This window comes from Lycorma delicatula, chromosome 10 (assembly GCF_047948215.1).
Source record: "Lycorma delicatula isolate Av1 chromosome 10, ASM4794821v1, whole genome shotgun sequence".
Lineage (NCBI taxonomy): Eukaryota > Metazoa > Arthropoda > Insecta > Hemiptera > Fulgoridae > Lycorma > Lycorma delicatula.
This window is the reverse complement of record NC_134464.1, coordinates 79,414,391-79,433,414: the sequence shown is the minus strand read 5'-3', so window position 1 is coordinate 79,433,414 and position 19,024 is coordinate 79,414,391. Positions and strand designations below refer to the sequence as shown.

At 29.9% G+C, this 19,024-nt stretch overlaps 1 protein-coding gene across 2 annotated transcripts in view; it reads left to right on the top strand.

Moving 5' to 3' along the window:
- Positions 1-19,024, top strand: part of MCU (mitochondrial calcium uniporter) — a 770,244-nt gene that overhangs the window by 214,439 nt on the left and 536,781 nt on the right. The window lies entirely within an intron of this gene.

Below are 19,024 nucleotides of genomic sequence, written 5' to 3'. Positions count from 1 at the left end.
TGCAGTATTTAGAACAGTGCTCATGATTGTGGACTAAAGACTCAATTGTGTGAACACTGTGTACGAGATAATTAAAAAATTATATCTCTTTTTTTTGCGTTTCTATTTGACACCATACAGAATCATTAATTAAACTAATGATGTTACACCGTAATATTAATATATCGCTTTGATTTTATTAAGGAGTGCATACAATATGATGCTGCACATATTCTACAATTGATAATTGTTTCATTGATTGCTCATTAACTTGTGGAGGGTTGAAATAATGATCACTCGGCCAGATGCGACTGATTGCAATTATAAGCTCGTGAAAGATACAATTTACAGTCATTATTTATACAGCTGTGCGATAGCTATTATCTTCAAAGGTTTTTCGTTTATAATAAATGAAATATTCGGGGGTTACGAACAACCTATTAATCGATTGTCTAACGTACATGTTTTGTAAAGGATGAATAATATAGAGAGTTCATTAATTTATAGTTCACCTTGCAATGATTTACTGAAAATAAATAGCTTACTTTATTCATATTTTTAAAAGTTTCATTACCTACGACTAAATTTGAAAATAGTACTTATACGATTATAAATATTTATTTTGAAAAATAACATATTAAAAATATTATATTTATTGATATTTTTCTCTTTTTTGCGATACAACAGATGTTTTTGGCGTCAAATTATTAATTAGTTTTTAAACGAAAAATACTTGCATCTATATTTTTTTGTTTGAATGTAGTCTGTAATTGAAATTCTTTACCTTTATTCATCCGTTTAAATAATAATAGATTTTTTAAAATTAGCAGGAATCTATATTTTTACATTTCAATTTATCTTGGGGGACAAATGGTTTTTAAAAAAAATTTTTTCACAAGTACAAATTTTGTTGAAAAGGTAATAAATAGGGTAGAAAAAAGGTTCTCTTCCTCCAGCTGTTGTTATCGACGAATTAATGAGGGTTCAGTGATGATTTTCAGTACTTTTACAAAACTATACTTCTATAATAGTAAAAAATATGCTTATTATAGAGAGAATGAAAAATATGATTATATTATATTATATTATAAGAATAGCTTATATTTGATAATATTGAGCCAAATGTAATGTTTATACTTGTTCACCGTGTTGATTCCTGACAACTGATTGTTCCTTTTTATTTGTTTTTACTGAACGGGACTCGCAGTTATAGAATGTAAGTTAGGTTCCTATTGTTATCATATTAGGTTTTTTCTCTGAATGTTCCCGATAATATACTTTGTTTGTACGAAATAACACTTGAAAAAATACCTGTGTTCCAAAATTACATTATTTTGGTAGCGAAGAAATTATGTAACGCCGACACGAAATGGATTTGATGATTTTGTATAATCGAGAACGTAGGGGTTATAAAAAAAAGGAATGTTCAGCTGTCCAAATACATGAAGCCTGGACAAAATATTGTTATTTACACAGGATGTCCCACGAAGAAATAGGGAAACTTTCAGGACGTGTTCTACATGTCCTGAAAGACATGTGAAAATAATGAAAAAAGTTCATATAAACATAGGCCTGGAAACGCTTTATGACCCAAACTAATGAGTAAAGTTGGTGGTTGCTTAACGTAATTTGAGCTGTGAAGTAGGTTAAAACAGGTCCCAGAGTTTAAACTGCAGTAGTTTCTAAGATATGCAATTTAAAACATAATATACGGTGTCGAAAAACGAGTTATTATTAGGTTTGTAATACTGTAACTTTGTTATAAATACGGAAAAAAAACTGTAGAGAATTTAATTTTAAGAAAATGAATGTAAATACAATCAATAAATAGTAAATAAAAACTCTTAAAAATCGGGTTTTTTTAAAGTAAAAGAGACGAAAAATAAACAGAAAATCGTATTATTCTTTTTATATTCATGGATTTGAAATTTTTGTTAAATTTTGTATACAGGAGCTACAAAAATTAACCATTTATTGACTACAGCTATCATTACCTGCGGGAGGTATTAGCGAATAAAGTGTTAAAATAATAACCGTGTTATTTAGTGGTCACGGAATGACATTCGAAATTGATGAGTCGATGTCCGTTAAAAGATAAGATATCGGCAGAGTACCGCGAGATCAATGGGTTTTTGGCGGGATCTGCAGCGTAACACGCAAGTTTTTTATGTTTACTGTTGCTGACCGAAGTGTGGATTGATTACTGCCAGTAATTTTTAATCGATTACATCGCACCGGGTTCCCCTTGATTATTTCAGATTGGTGGCCGACCTTCAACAGATATGTACACGACGCTGTTAGCAGCTCTCAAAATTTTTTAGATTCAATTACTGGTGGCCACTGAAAGGTTTTTGGAGAAGAGCAAAAAATAAACCTTGAGGAAAAATTGCCATAACGAGAAATTTATTAGATAGCTATTTATGCGAATTTCCTTGCGACGTAAAGAAGTACAGGGTCGGAATTCGTTCCTGCCCATTATGGAAGACCTTTTGGCTTGTACAATGAAATATCAATAAATATCACATTCATACTTTAATATACTTTTTGTACATATGTCATTTAAAATATACATGATATAAATATAAGATTTCTAATAATTAAAATGTAATAATTTTTTTTAATAATTTCATTTAATTAATAATAATAATAATAATTATTATTATTAATAAAATTATCACAAAAATTCGCCGATAAAAATTGTCGGGAGGAACCCGAAAGACGAAAGAAATATTGCAGTAGGCGCATCATCAAATATGTCACTCTCTTAATATACACTAGCCGATCAGGGCTCGCTTCGCTTGCCCGACCGTCTAGCGAGGGGGCTACGCCCCTGGGATCCTTCACGCGTTCGTATCTCTCATGTTTGTGAGAATATTAAGTATTTTACAGATATTCATTAAAAAAAATATTAGTCATTTTACTTAAAAATAATAAGTATAATAAATGTTAATGTAAACAACGTACTGTTTATGGTACTCAATACAATTTATCATATAGTTTGTTAGTTCAGTTTTTCCGTTTGTTGGTAGCGCTTAACAACGGCTGCGCGCACCACGTTGTCCGCTCTCCGCCAATACCAGCTAAAATAAAAATGTGAGAGAAAATACCACAAACAAACCAACGCACTCTGTGTTTTTATTGGAGAGATAATCACATTTCCTCTTTTTCTTTGTAATAAGCGTATCTTTAATTGTATCTCTATGGATCATCTTTGATACAATGTTAAAGTTGTCCTCTGTTCTGTAACAGTTGGGAACGTAAAATCTTATCCTATTTCAGTTGCTGAATTCTTTTCTCAAAACAAATAAATTCTAATTATATCAAAAGGATGGTTTTTTTTTATAGTTTTATTATTTCATATTCTTTGTCTTTTGAATTAAACTTTTTTAAAAATTTAAGACAAAACCTGAAAAAAAAAAAGAAATTATTTTCAGTGTGTTGGCTTAAAACGTTCATAGTTGCTGTTGCGATGCTGTTTTGTAGTGGTTGACTAGGTTTTTTAATTTCAACGACGACTCAGTCGAAAATTAATTATATATATATATATATATATATATATATATATATATAATTTTTTTTTTCAGGCGACTTATCATGAGTTGCAATACTATCCCTAAAGTGGCACAAACATTGCCAAAAATAAAAAAAATCAATCCGAGCCAGACTTACTGAGGAAAATAAGGAATGAAATGCTTATGACCGTAACATAATGTTGAAATTACTGTGCTGTTACATCCACCTTAATGCAGGTGATATTCATATCTGCAGGTGACACCTTGGCGTACAAAAGGTTGTATAATTAACATCGCTACTCTGAACTAAAGCGACTGTTCATCAGTGCTACTTGTATTTTGTTTAATTTATATACGTGACCGCCATAAATACGAGTAGAATAAAATAAATATTATAAAGCAACAAATAATGTCTTTCTGTTTTCTTCCTCTCTTTCTTTGGGAAACAATCGATAATACACTCTGTCTTCACTTAGGAGGGAATGAATAAATATTTGACATTATGTTATTCATGAGTGAATTTAACTATAAATATTTCATTATTCAGTAAATAAATATTATGAAATACATAATATTACATAAAAAGCCATCAGTAAGGCATTGAACCCAAAGATTTGTATTCTAAACATCCTATCGTCACCGAAATTCAAAATGCAATCGCTGAGTTGAACCGTCGTAACGTACAAGTGAGTTTCTGCTGGATCCCTAGTCTTGTGGGAATCCCGGGTAATGAACATACGGATTCCGCTGTTACACGCATGTAGCCGACCGTCTTTTACCACTCGTTTTACTGCTACAGATTTTATTAATGCTATTAAACACATTCTTCAAAGAATGTGATTGGACTATTATATTATGTAATAAATTCCTACATATCAAGGATACTGTGCTGCCGTGAAGCTCTTCAATCTGAAATAACCGTATACAGAAGGTTATTATTTGCCGTTTACGAATAGGACAACTAATCTTACACAAGGACACCTAATGAGTCAGACCGATGTACCTCGGGGTACTTAATTAGTTTTGTTCGCTACAACTGCCGACTAACGATACACCACATCCTTGCGAAGTGTGTGTGTGTTTTTTGCGGGTTTGCGTCATGAATTTAAATTAGGAGCTAACAGCCAAATATTCTAAGAAACAATAGGATGATGCTATCGAATATATTGTTGTTGCTTAAAGCCGTGCATCTGTATACTACTATCTAATAATTATTAAAATATCCTTTTTTTCTAGTATTGTACTATGTTTGCTCCGGACGATGATAACGCGAAAGTGTTTTGTACCCATTCAGAAAAAAAATGTAAAAAGGTATTCATTTTGAAGACGAATTGTTTTATTCTTAGGTAAGATACTTTACATTGATGTCATCTCGATAGCCGGTCGTCCGATTGATAGACGTTCGGTTAACCAGCGTTTTACTTGTTGTATATTTATAATATTAGAAAAAAAGTAGACTAAATTTTTCATTGTGTTGGAATTTGAGCATCAAAAAGTTTTAACTTCCGTAAATTTGATTATTTAAATAGTGAAATATTTTTACTTTTTCAAAGTTGAGAACTTTGAAAAAGAAAAACTTCTGGAAATTGTAGATACTTTAATAATTTTAAAAAGTAGTCGCAATTTTGAGATTTTAATTCTTTTTAATAATAAAATGTAAAATTATCTTATTTTTGAGAATGAATTATTTTGTAAAGTCGAATTTTGAATTAAACATGTACAAAAGGTTTTTTCTAAATTATTTGAATCCGTTGTTTAAATATATTTATTTAAAAAAGACAGATAAATCGGAAAGCGAAGGTTTTTTGCACGTGTATTTATAAATAAAAAAATTCTTATTTTAATTCTCTATCTGTTCTTGATGTTAGGTTAGCATTCGTTTATATTACACTTCAGACATAATTACGCTTAAGATAAAAGGAAGAGTGATAAAAGCACGTAAGGCTGTTATTGGAAGAAAGAAGAAGAAAAAGATAAGATGGTCTTACTTGACTAGAATCAAAAGTCAAGTGTGCAGAAGAAGGCTTGTACGTCTTTCTTTTCATCATGTCCGATCATATAAGAGTTATGAGAGAACGAGGGGTACTAAGGAAGGTTTTTTTTCACTTCATTTAATACCACCTTGTACGTGCTTAATCTTTTAGGCTTTAAAATGTAGCTTGAGATTGCATCTAAAGTATTGTACCTCGGAAAGTTGGCACAAAATATATATATATTTCATACAAAAAAAAAAAATAATAATTTAAGTTACGAAGAATGTGAAAAATATATAAAATAAACAAGAATACGCTTAAGGATAATTATATTTTACGGGAACTTCTAGCTCTTTTTTATAGACTACGGTGATCGTATAAGTCGTTTCAGCACGTAAGGGCTTATGGGTATTATTTTCGGTCGATGGTACCGGGCTCGACACTCGAGTATCCCCTTAGGATTTTCAGTCGCTTTCTTTTTCTGTTTATGTCATCCTTTTTATTCTTATTGAATAATTTACCGGTTATAGCTGTCGTAACCGTCTTTTATGTTGTTTCTAAAATATTACGACTTCTATTTGATTTCTTTTTCCAAATAAAGTCGCTGTAGGTTCATTTTAAAGACGCGTAAAGGGTTTCTTTTTATTATTAAATAATTCAGTTAGTAATTTAATTATAAATAAATTTAAATATTTAAAGAACTATTAATAAAAAATGACCTCGAATAATAATTTTTTGTTAAGGAAACAAACAGGAGATAACAAGACAAAAGGTGAAATGAAATGAGGTGTAAGGATGTGTGAAACAATAGACTGTTAATAAACTGTATTGAAATAACACAATAAACAATAAAATATCAGTAGATATGCCACGGTATTACTTTTGCTGATAATTTGCTGTTTAATAATTCTCTTCATAATAATATTGTCATATGTTCGCGGCTCGACTAGGATATTGAGAAACTAACAAACTAAAAATTTCTTATATATACAATTTATTACTCCAGAAACATGGAAAATAAAGTAAATAATAATAATGACAATAAATAGATATAACATGGAGAATAGTAATACAAATAAAGAGGATAGACAGTTAAATTATAAAAACCAGAATTTACTAAATCGTTATAATGATGATTAAATAAATATAATCACGATTAAATCAAGTGCTTGATTTAATAGTTCATAGTAATAAAACGAAAAATTCTGAAAATATACCGAAAACACCGTTTTTTGGTTCTAAATCCGGTTCCTGTGAAACGATTCGCTTGAAAATCAATTTAGACCGATCGAAATAACTCATTTATAAGTAAAAAATTGTTACCTGGACTTTTATTAGTGAAAATGGTAAAGGGGCTTATAATAAACGCAACAAATAAATAAATGCTTGAGCGAGGGTGGTGGAAAGTTGATATGGGGGGTTGAAAACGGGTGAAAAATGGTATTATTGCGATTTCCGCCGTAAGTTGACGTCAAAAAAATTTGTGATTATTTAATACAGCAAGGTTCACCAAGTTTCGTCAAAATAATTTTTTTTTTGCGGAAATGAAAACTAAAAAACTAAAAAATAGTTTTTTGCATTTTTCTCGGAAATTTGGGGTTATGTTAAGTAACCTCTACAAAAGTTGTATATCTTTGCATGATCTACAACTTTTGTATTGGGAACATTTTTCTTCAACCCCCCAAATCACCGCTCCGGCACCTCCACACACGCATTCATTTTTTTACGTTAATAATAAGCCCGTTTACCATTTCCACTTTAAGTCCAGGTAACAATTTTTTTTCTCTAAGTGTAATTTTGTTGGGATTGTAATTTAGTTGAATTTAATTGGGCTCCATTCCTAATAGGATTATATCACCCCACCAAATTTCATCAGAATCTGTTAATATTTGTGTCCGGTAAAGAGGACGTAAAAATTGTATACTTGCCAATATACTGTACGTACATATTGTCGCGTGTTCGCGGTTCGACCGGGATATTGAGAGACTAACAGATAAAAATTTCTTATAAATACTATTTATTATTCTACAGTCATACAAACAAAATAAATAATAAAAATAATAATTACAATAACAATACATAATTTACAACATATAATATACAAAATAGTACGTTATATGTTGTATATTATTTCTAGCCATTCAAATAAAAAGGACAAGATTCCATTAACATCACGGAAACAATGGAACGGTTTAAAGTTTATACAATTCACTTTCTGCAAATATTTAGTACTTTTACTGTTTACATTGGAATTACCCTACACTTACGAATGAGTAGAATACTTTCATTTTCACTACTGTTTACAAATAACTCGCCGAACAACTTCATGTATTCATCCACTGTCCACGCTGGAATACTCGTGACCTACTCCTCACTCGCTGTTACCACACGCCTACTGATATCGCCGTCACCGCAACCGCGTTGAACACGGCCTCGCAGAAGTACCGACACTCTCCGTTGGTTCTTGGCAGTATTTATATCCCCTGCCTGTAGAACCAGTACCCGCCTCATCCCTTAACTGCTAAAGCGTAATAATTGTCATCATCTGTGCCCTTAAGTTTTCCCATACATTTTTATTCCGGTCCGGTAACCTTTCTGGTCGAACAACAGCTTTTAGAGTGTCATTGTCTGTATTACCAACGACAGATTGTTAAACGGACCTGTTAACCTGAAAAAAGAATCCCTTTTATTTCCTTTTGGATTCTTTTCATTATTTTCTCATTTTTTCTTAATTGGTAGAAATCGTTACCTTCGTCCGTTATACTGATCCTGTTACAATGTTAAAAAATCGTAAATGTCTTATTTTACTCACCGATATAATTTTGTTTCTTCTATAATTTTTCTGAACAATCGTTTTTTGGTAAAAATTGATGGTAAATTAAGCGAAGTCTCCTTTGATTAATCTTTCTCTTTATTCAAACTTTTTATTGTGTGACGTGTTTGAATTTAAAAGTATATTTTATTACCATCCTAACACATTTATCTTTTTTATCGTCAAATTTGGGTGTTTACGGATCAGCGCTTTTCCAATTATCAGCAATTTTTCAAGGTATAATTTTCAGCTAGGAATGGTGTTTTGTAAAAAAAAAAAAAAAGGATATATATATATATATATATATACATATGTAGTTCCATTACAGGGGATACACTGTAACTCTAGCATGAAAATGATTGCCGGCACGTTATTTTACTAGCCGTGGACCACAGTTATCCCTTTTTCACTTGATAGCAGATATTTTAAAAGAATTTCTCCTTTTAAATACCACTTATACAATTCATCATTGTAACTTACTGCCCATATATTCTTATTTAATTTATCAAAATAAACATTTTAGGTTATTTAATGTAAAATTAATAACCATCGTGGTTGATATATGCTTCATTTGAAAAATGCGAAAGTGAAAAACTTTTGTCCATAGATGTCCGAATTGGGCGAGGAAAATGAGAAAACGCTCGGAGCAGAAATTCGTATTAGGTTAAAACTTAGTTATAAAAATTTTTTTTGTTTTTCTTCAATTCATAAATGAAAGAGGTTTCACTTATGAATTGAAATTGGTATCACAATCATTATTTTGAGTAAGGATTTTGTCGGCATTGTCATCTTTAGCATACGCTACACTTTTTTTTTTCATTTTAAGATTGATTTTAATTGTTTTTAAAAATGTTTTAGTTTTTAATTGTGAATTTTTAACTCTTAGTTTTTTAAAACGAATATATGTTATCCGAGCTAAAAAAATAGGAAAAAGGCTTTTTCGTGAGTCGATCATCATATTTTCTAGCACTATCTGTTAATACCGAAGACCTAGATTACTACGTGTTTATCGTCGATAATCATGTAGATTTTGAAAATTTTAAACATTTTAGAAATTGAAAGTTAAGTTTTATTTTCTTAGGTTTATTCTATTTTTAAACTAAGAAGAATCTAGAATTAATAAAACAATTTTAAATCGTAGATATTGCAAGTCTGTATGTTTTATTTAAAAAATAACTTAAATTCTTTGTTTTTGCCTCAATAAAAGCAGATTGTATTTTATTATTGACTATTCAAACTACTGTATTTGATTGAACCACATATTTGTTTGAGTGATCATCTCGTTAACACCTAAGCAGAAAGATTATCTAGGTGCAATACAGATTAACACATCATACCTCATTCGTCTCCCATCTTAAATATATCAAAAAACGTGTGGAAAAAAATATATTTCAGCTTGTATTTTTGGGGTCAAACTTACTTTTACCTGTATAAAGTAAAAGTTACATATCTTTTTTTTCTTTTCTCACCGTAAGGTATTTCTTCAGAGGATGATATGTATGAATGTAAATGAAGTGTAATCTTGTACAGTCCCAGTCGACCATTCTCGAGATGCGTGGTTAATTGAAATCCAACCACCGAAGAAAACCGGTATCCACGATCTAGTATTCAAATCCCTATAAAAGTAACAGCCTTTACTAATATTTGAACTTTGGAACTCTCGACTTCGAACTTTAGTTATATATCTTATCCTTTCTTTTTCCTGTAGCCTGCGGTAACTACCGGTTAGATAATACTTCAGAGGATGAATGAGGATGATATGTATGAGTGAGTGAAAATGAAGTGTAGTCTTGTACATTCTCAGTTCGACCATACCTGAGATGTGTGTACCTTTGGTGTGGTTAATTGAAACCCAACCACCAAAGAACACCGGTATCCACGATCTAGTATTCAAGTCCGTGTAAAAATAACTGGCTTTACTAGGACTTGAACGCTGGAACTCTCGACTTCCAAATCAGCTGATTTGGGAAGACGCGTTCACCACTAGACCAACCCGGTGGGTTTTAGTTATATAACTGGATTTAGATTTCTCACCGTTTTTTTATTCCTATATAAGGTTTTTTTTAAAATTAAAAAATCTTTTAAAATAAGTTAGACAAAAAGAATTATTTTCTTAATGAATCTAGATTACGAAATGCCGATGGATCAAATAACGTCGGAAAAACGTTCCATAAAATTAATAATATATGACTAATAACAGCTAATCGGCTGTTACTATTAACAGTATTATGTGCATTTATTTCCGTGTAAATTATCTACGTTCATGTGAAATAAAAAGTGACAATTACAATTACAAAGAGACGAATTACAATTTTTTTTTTTTGTTGATATTTTCCCCATTAATAATAGGAGAAACTGTGTTGTTCAAAATAATCATCGCCTAAATTGAGGTTTATGTTATAAACGTTTTTCAATATGAACAGCTGTAATACATAACTATAATTGATTACATCTTTACTTTTGTTAAGGTATCAATAATTTTTTTGTTGCGATCTGGATTTTTGCGCTTGTAATTAAATAGCTTTTTTTTTTGAATCGACACTAATCACAGTCGGATCACAATTATTAGTTTGACTTATTGGCATCTCTTTTCTTTTCCCAATACTTTTTCGTTTTGCATGAGTATTCTCGCTTTTGGTGGGTCCATTCTGTTCATGTTATTTACTTTGGGAATCCTTCACATGTTTGAGTTTTTTCCGTAAGTGTTTCTTTCTCGGATTTTATGTGTTTCTACTTTTTCTTCTTTTAGATCTTCTGTCAAAGAAGGTCTGTCCGAACTACTTAGTAGTAGGTACCTTCTGTAGTTTCATCGGTGAAAGATTTCCTTGGTTTGTCTATTTCATTTCGTCCATTCTCATCAAGTACCCTAAGGCAAGTAGAAGGTTACCTTTCCTAATCGCTCTGATATTTTTTATACCTTCCGTAAAGTTCACAGTTTTTTCGTAGTTTCCGACAACTTCTGCTTTTCCGAGTCATAATTTTTTTTTCAGTCTTTTTCTTTCTGTTCTCAAGTTTGTTTGCGTCTTCCTAATTTAAGGTTGTGCATTCGGCCATGTGTAGTTCCTCGGGAGTAGTTCAACAACATTGTTGTGCAATGCCTTAAATTTTCTAGTCTTGAGATTGATTTCTTGTTATATCTATTTCTAGTCATTTCATAAGCTTTTGTTTGTTTTGTGATCCTGGTTTTATTGACTTCTTTGTCTAGTCCATTGGGCTGTATTATCTTTCCAAGATATTTGAAGGTTCAGTTCTTCTCGTTGTTTACGTATCTTATGCTAAGTTTGGGTGCATTTTTAGCCGATATTCAAAGAAACTGTAGAAATCACTACTGCGCCTGGTCAGATTTTCCAAGGGGAAGTCATGCGTAGGAGGACCAACTTTTCTTTATGTTTTGGAGTCTCCTGAACATAATTCTATAATGCTTATATACATATGCATGTATAAGATTAATCTTTCTCTCTAATGGGCGCAAATCTTAACCGATTTTGTCGAAACTTGGAAGGGTGATATAAACTACCGGGAATTGAGCCCTACTGATTTTCAAGCGAATCAGTTCACAGAAACCGGTTTTACAGTCAAAAAAGGGAATTTTGGGTACATTTTCAAGGTTTCATGTTTTAGATTGAAGGGTACATGATAAAAAGCCAAAATTGACCTTTACGAGCACTATCAGGTGCGAACTGGTTTCCCAGTGATATAGTATAATGTGATGAAGTGATGAAGTATAATGTATTTATTGGAACAAATCTCAGTACCTCGCGGCATTATAAAAGAACACAAGGTATTATCATAACATGAAATAAAATAAAATACACCGAAAATATTATTATTTTCAAAAATCCTTACACAGCAGTGCTACATCCTTTCTTTTTTAACTAAAATTGGAAATCCACCCTTCTGATGCATTTATTGCCACTGATTTTTTATGTTTGTAATGATATCTGATTTTCAAAAGATATCTGTAGGCCTAGTGTTTTCAGCGATTTCCTTTAATGGTTTATCTGTTTTTGATTGTTTTTAATCTTCTGCTAGAATTGCGAGATCATCTGAAAATGCCAAGTAATCAATCGACAGGCTTTTTTTTTGGGTCCTAAACTTACTTTATCAATTTCCTTTTCTTTGTATTGTTTACGCCATTCCCTAATTATCTTTTCTAATAGTGCTTTAAACAAAATTGTATTAAAATTTGTTGCCTTGACAAACTTACTCTTAATTTTGAACGTTTCGGGTTGGTTTCCTTTAAACTCTTTATTAAATTTTCTCTGGTAGGGTTTAAGTAGCTTATATTGTATAAAAATGAATTTTATTATAAATAAAAAATATAAATAATGGTCTTTTACCTTTCTTTCGATAAAACTAAACTAATGGACATTGTGTTTGTTTTCGCTGAAATTATGTATAATTATTGAAATTATTTATTTTAATTTCCTTTTTTTATATTTTATTCGTTCAATTATTTTTTGTTTATGTATTTATTTATCTGAGTGGCTTAGTGTTGTGGTTAATTCATGAATAAAAGAAGAAATGCAATCGTAAGTTTAAAGGTTATATGATGATAATAATAATAGGCGTTCTGTTATCTTGAAAACGTGCAAGTCTTGTTACATTAAATTTGTTGTATTGTGTTAACAAAAACACATCAACACAATCACATACATTAATTTTATAATAAATGATAATAAGTAGATTGTAGAATGTATTTTTGTATATCTTGTTTTCATTATATTAGTTTTTTTCTGTACTATTTGGTAGGTAACGATTGATAGCGTCTGGTCATTCATCCAGAAGGTTCCGGGTTTGAATCTCGATCGTGAAAGAAAATGTAAAAGTCATCATTTCTTTGCGCTAAGAAAAAAATTTATATTGTATAAATTTTATTTAATGTATAAAAATAAATTAATAATTGCCTTTTACAATTAAAAACTAAATAAATTTAACAAACAAATGATATAGGATTTGAATACAATGTTATAAGGCAAATTATAGAATATAAACAAATAGTTTCTTATACACAATAAAGATTTTTTAAATTTAATTCTTGTTATCCGAGTCCTCAGTTAAAGATATAACTACTAGCTGATTTGGTAATATACCAAAATTTAATTTTTTACGACGTAGAATGCTTTTTGATTATGTCCATACTTGTGTATTTTTTTACTGTGTGTTTACTTCTTAAGAGGCGACTTTTCTTTTGCTTATTTTTTTGTATTTATCTTCTGCATCTTCCAAACCACTTAAAGAAGTTTGAAGACAGATTGCAATGTTGAAAATATTCTCTAACATCTTTTATTTGTGTTATCTTACTGAAGTCCTTTTTCTTTGCGTCAACATTTTGTTGTTTAATATCGGTATCTATTTTACTTTTCTTATACAGAGTGTATCACGAAATTATTCCAGGACTTTCATAACCTATTCTACTTGTGAAAGAAAAGTTCATATAAATATATGTCCTAAAATGATTTTTTGCGAGTTAAGGCTAGTGAAAAAATTCCGCTCGGATTTCAGCTGCCCCCGTGAAATGAGTTCGAACGGAAATTTTTAGGACGTTGATTAAAGGACAGAATTAATGATTTCTTTTCTTTTTTTGACCTAAAAAACGAATAAAATAGGTCCCAGAACCATATGTGCAGTAGTTTTTGAGAAATCTGGTCTGAAAACCAATAAATTGGGTAAAACCCCTGTTTTTTACGTTATTAACTTTGTTAATTTTACAAAGTTATTTTACGTAAAATAACTTTGTAAAATTGGTAATAAAACATATAACGTATACAAAACCTTTAAAGAATTTAATTCCGAACAAAATGGTGTGAAATAAGTTAAATAAAACAATTAAAAGTTAGAAAAATTCGAATTATATTTAGAAAGAGTAGAGTACTAAATTTATCCGAAAATTACCAATTTAATGTAAACAAAAGTCAAATACTTTTTTGGCGATGTGAAAAATTTTCTGTTAAAAGATGCTGTTAAAAAAATGTAAAAAAAACTGAAAATTACAAAAGTATAAAATAAATAAAAATTACTTAGATAATAATTTTTTTTATTAACGACAGAAATATAATAAATCATTTGAAAAAATTGTTTTTTCAATGTTGGCAATGAAACAACTGATCAGCAATGCGCAATACTATATTAGTGTTTAAATCATTTTGTAAGTTATGTTAAGTATATCGGGTACTGTGAACTGTGCTGTTGTTAGCGAAGGTTTTCTGTGAATTTTAGTTTGAACGTGATCGGTGTACCGTTGAAGTAATTCCATACTTGTTTACGGCAGAGCAGAGGAATACGCTGATATGATATTCATTTTTGAGTGTGCAATGGTAATGCCCCAGCTGCTGCAATAGAAAATGAAACACGTTTTCTGGATCGCAGGGTTCCAGATCCCAAAACAATTAGCGCGATTTTTCGCAATCTTCGGGAAACAGGTTCACTACCTAGTATTCATATCAGCTACGAACGATCTGTCCAACACGATGCTATTATTGATGAAATTATTATCGATACTTTAATTTATAGAAGCGTGCCAAGAAATGTGTTGAAAATGGCGGGCTCAGTTTTGAACATTTATTATAAACTGGTCCGTTTAATGAATGCACTTTGGTCTACTGTACTGTTTCTAAATAAAATTCGAATTTTTCTAACTTTTATTTATTTTTTTTAACTTATCTTTCAGCATTCTGTTAGAATTTAATTCTAAAGTTATACGTGTTTATTATTCACGTAACAAAGTTATTTTACGTCAAACATAAAAAAAAGGAATTTTACCCCAAGTTGTTGGTTTTCGCTCAAAATTTATCAAAAGACAAAACTACAGATACTGTTTTGGAATCTATTTTATTCGATTTTTCAGGTCAAAAACCATAAGAAATCATTAATTCTGTCCCTTAATTAACGCCCTAAAAATTTCAGATGCTGAGATCCGAACGAAATTTTGCCCTAGCCGTAACTCGCAAACGAAGAATTTTAGGACATATGTTTATAAGAAATTATTTCATTATTTTCCCAAGTAGAATGAGTTATGAAAGTCCCAGGAGAACTTCGTAATATATTCTGTATAACTGTGTTATTTATAGGCGCCTTCCTTGATCTAATTACAGCATTGTTTTTTTTTTTTTTTTTAGTACTGTAACTGCCTTTTAATCTTTTTGTATATTAAAATTACTAGAGAAAAAAGAGCTTTTCTTCCACAAGAAAACATTAAATGCAATTAAATGAAATCTTGCCATCTGAAATAATGATCTGCTAGATACAGGTAAAGTGAAGAATCATTGATTATGAAGTCTGGGATGCAACCGGACAACGGTAATAATACGAGCTGAAGTTAATAATACGAGCTGGAAATAACTAAAATATTTCTGTTTGTTTACTTTATTCTTCTTATACTTAATATCTGGGAACTTCTAAACTCTCTGCAGAAAATTGCTTGTTCAGTATATTATTTATAAAGATCTCTTCGTCACACTTTTACTCATTTTTTTTTCGTTTTTCAATATTTTCCTTTCGATTTATTTATCATCGATTTCGTACCCTTATTATCATGATGCCATTTTATGTTACTGTATTCTTAACTGAATAGTAATTATTTTTATACTTTGGCATTGTATAGCCTTTATTAACTAGGCATTATCATTTTAATATATCGTAAAGAAATCGATTCGAAACTGTTTGCTTCCCTTTCAATAGAAAATCGAACTTCTTTGCTTTTTGATTTTGTTTTGGTGCAGCGGATAAAAATTTATTTAATTTTTTGTAGATAATGTCGTTCTTATTTTTTTTCATTCGTGCGCAAATCATATGCTAGTTATTTGAAGGACACATGCCTCTATGTTCCTGCTCTAGATTTGTTCTTGTATTTCATTAAATGCATACATTACATTTGAAATTAAATAGAAAGAGAGATGCGGGTATCTGCGTATGCGAAAGGTGTTTGTTAATTTTTATAATATAAAGAATTATGAAGGTAGGTGACAGTCGCATGTTGCTTTATATTTAGGGGTAGGGAGTGGTGGTTTATATTTGGTGGTAGGGTGTGTTGACTGGGCAGGTAAATTTCATTGACTTTCTTTTTCTAGAATATAACACTTCATCGTGTTATAGTAAATTAATGATCATATAGGTGTAACAATTCGCTCTCTTTTAAATCGAACTCACGTCCTTTTTGGTTTTTGAATTTAATTTTCAGCAAAGCTGTGACATTTTTTCACATTTTATTTCATTTATCACATTTTCAGGTTAAAAGTTATGCAAAAGAATGTTCGAGGACTTAAAATAATAATAATAATAATAATAATCATGATTAAATTATAAATTCACGTCTCAATATTAATTGTGAAGAGCGAGTGCTTAGTGTAATATCTTAATATAAGTTTTACTCTTGAAGAGCTTAGTAAGTTCTAAATAACTTTGTGTTGAACTAATTAATTCATAGTTGATATTATTAATGTGTATATTAATTTAGGAAGGAAGTATTAAACATTTTATTTGGTCTCTTAATTTATATTTCTTGTTGTAATACTTTTATAATTTTTTTTGTATGATGTATTATTATTATTATATTATAGGTTGATTATGGGTTTAATCTCACGGGTGATTAATTATATAACACCTTCGGTATTACCACGATAAGTTAACGTTATCTCTTACCTTGCATTATCGTAACTTCAAGAAACTTATAATAGTATGTTAACAACGTGAAGCTGCTAGTGGGAGGAACGAGGATTTTGAATGTTGCTTTAGAGGCTAGGGAATCGTTCTAAGGAACCCTCATTCGTTATTTCTGCCCGTTTTGCTTATATTCCGTAATTTACCTTAACACAGTCGACTTGTTTAGTGTATATTCTTAGTATATATGCACGATAGTGCCAGTAAACTCGCGATACTTCCACTCGTATGTATATGTGTTACATATTTATAGTTAACATTTCTCGTGGGAGTGCGTTATTCTCACCTTATAGTCTACCGAGAATGACAAGGTAGTAAGTATATTTCAACTTAGTTGTTGAAGTTTTAAAAATAATTCTTCTATTCTTTTAAACTTAAAAAAAACTTAGAAAGATTCTTATTCAACTTAAAAAGATGTACATTTTTATTCGTCATAAATAAACGGCAAAATATCATCGTTCATTTTTTAAAATATTTTTTCATTCCAAAAAAAAGAAAATTATCAGTTTCCTGGAAAATAGAATAAAATCACTTTGCTTCGTTTTATTTTTATAACTATCCTTGTAGAAAAGATATATTTCTGTTACGTTTCTTTGTTAATATATATTTTTTACTTTTCCGGCGATTACAGCTAGAATAGGTATACAAAGTATCCCCTCTGAAGTGCCCTCTATTTTTATTTTACTATATCTCTCAAAATATTGCACATATCAACGTGAAACAAAAATTAAATTAAAGGCTGTATTATCAAATTATAATAAAAAATCACGTTACATCACATCACTTCCACATGTGACCCACAAGTCGCACGAAGATTTTTCTTCAGGATGGTCAAAATGGATATTTCCGTGGAAACTGAAAACCGAAATATTTCGCCATCACAATACTTAATTCTTACAAGGAAGTAAAAAGAAATAGCAAATGATATCATCTGATTATAAAACAACATTAGGTAGTGCTGCCACCTCTTATCTGAAATTATTGTATTAATTTTTCTAAAATCTCTTTTGTTTGGGTTGCATTTTAAAACAAACACCCAGTATAAGAATTTTTTTTGCGTTGTAATTCTTAATGTTATTTTTAAATTAATTTGCATTTAATTTCAGTTGTTAAATTACAAAATATTATTCAATAACGAAAATTAAAGTAAATAAAAATTAAAAATATTTTATTCTTTATATAACAAACTCTAGTAAAATAAGATCATTTTGCGCTACCTTCAGAGCTTAGAATTGTTATTTAACACCCTGTCTTAATTTTGATAATTTTAACATTTTTTAACAAATTAAATACAAAAGGGCAGAAGTTAAAAAAAAATGTCATATAGTCATGTGTTATTTTTTCCGGTTGAATTATTTTTCGAACCTTTAAATTGATGTCTGAATTTTAATGTAGGTTTTAAAAATTGTTTTATCTTCAACTCTAATGGGAACTGTTTTTGCTCTCTCCGGAATACGTTTTGTAAATGCTATACATTTTTTATTCGTGCATATTTGTTCTTGTTTATTGTAAATATATTGTTTGTTTTATTTTTAAAATTTTAATTTTTGATTTCGTATATTAAGTAATTCGTTTTTTACTTTTATTTGACTTCTTTTTCTGATTTTATTTGCAGCTACGTAATGATACAGAGTGTAATTTGTTGTACGGTGTAGTTCTCTGTGTTTTCTTTGGAGAAAGTGTCAAAAATAACCATCCTATTTTAATAATAAATAATTTGGTTTTGGGTTTTTGAACTTTGGATTATATTATAATCGTTTTCACAGTCATACAATTATAATTATATTTTTGAATAAAATTCACCCCTCTGAATTTTTCAATTTCTTAATGTATTTAAATTTCTTCAGCTAAAAAAAAATTAAAAACAAATGAAACATTAAATAAAGATGCATTATCCAATATGAGATATGATCTAGGTTAGTATTTTGTTTGATGGTTTAGATATATATGAAACCAGAAAGTTTCTGTTCTAAATAACTGCTTTTATTATTTTTTTTTTTGTTACTTTAAATTACGGGCGCTAGTTTTACGTTTCGTTTTTGTTTGAAAATAATATTATTAAGAATGGTAAATTTATCTATTGGTTGTGC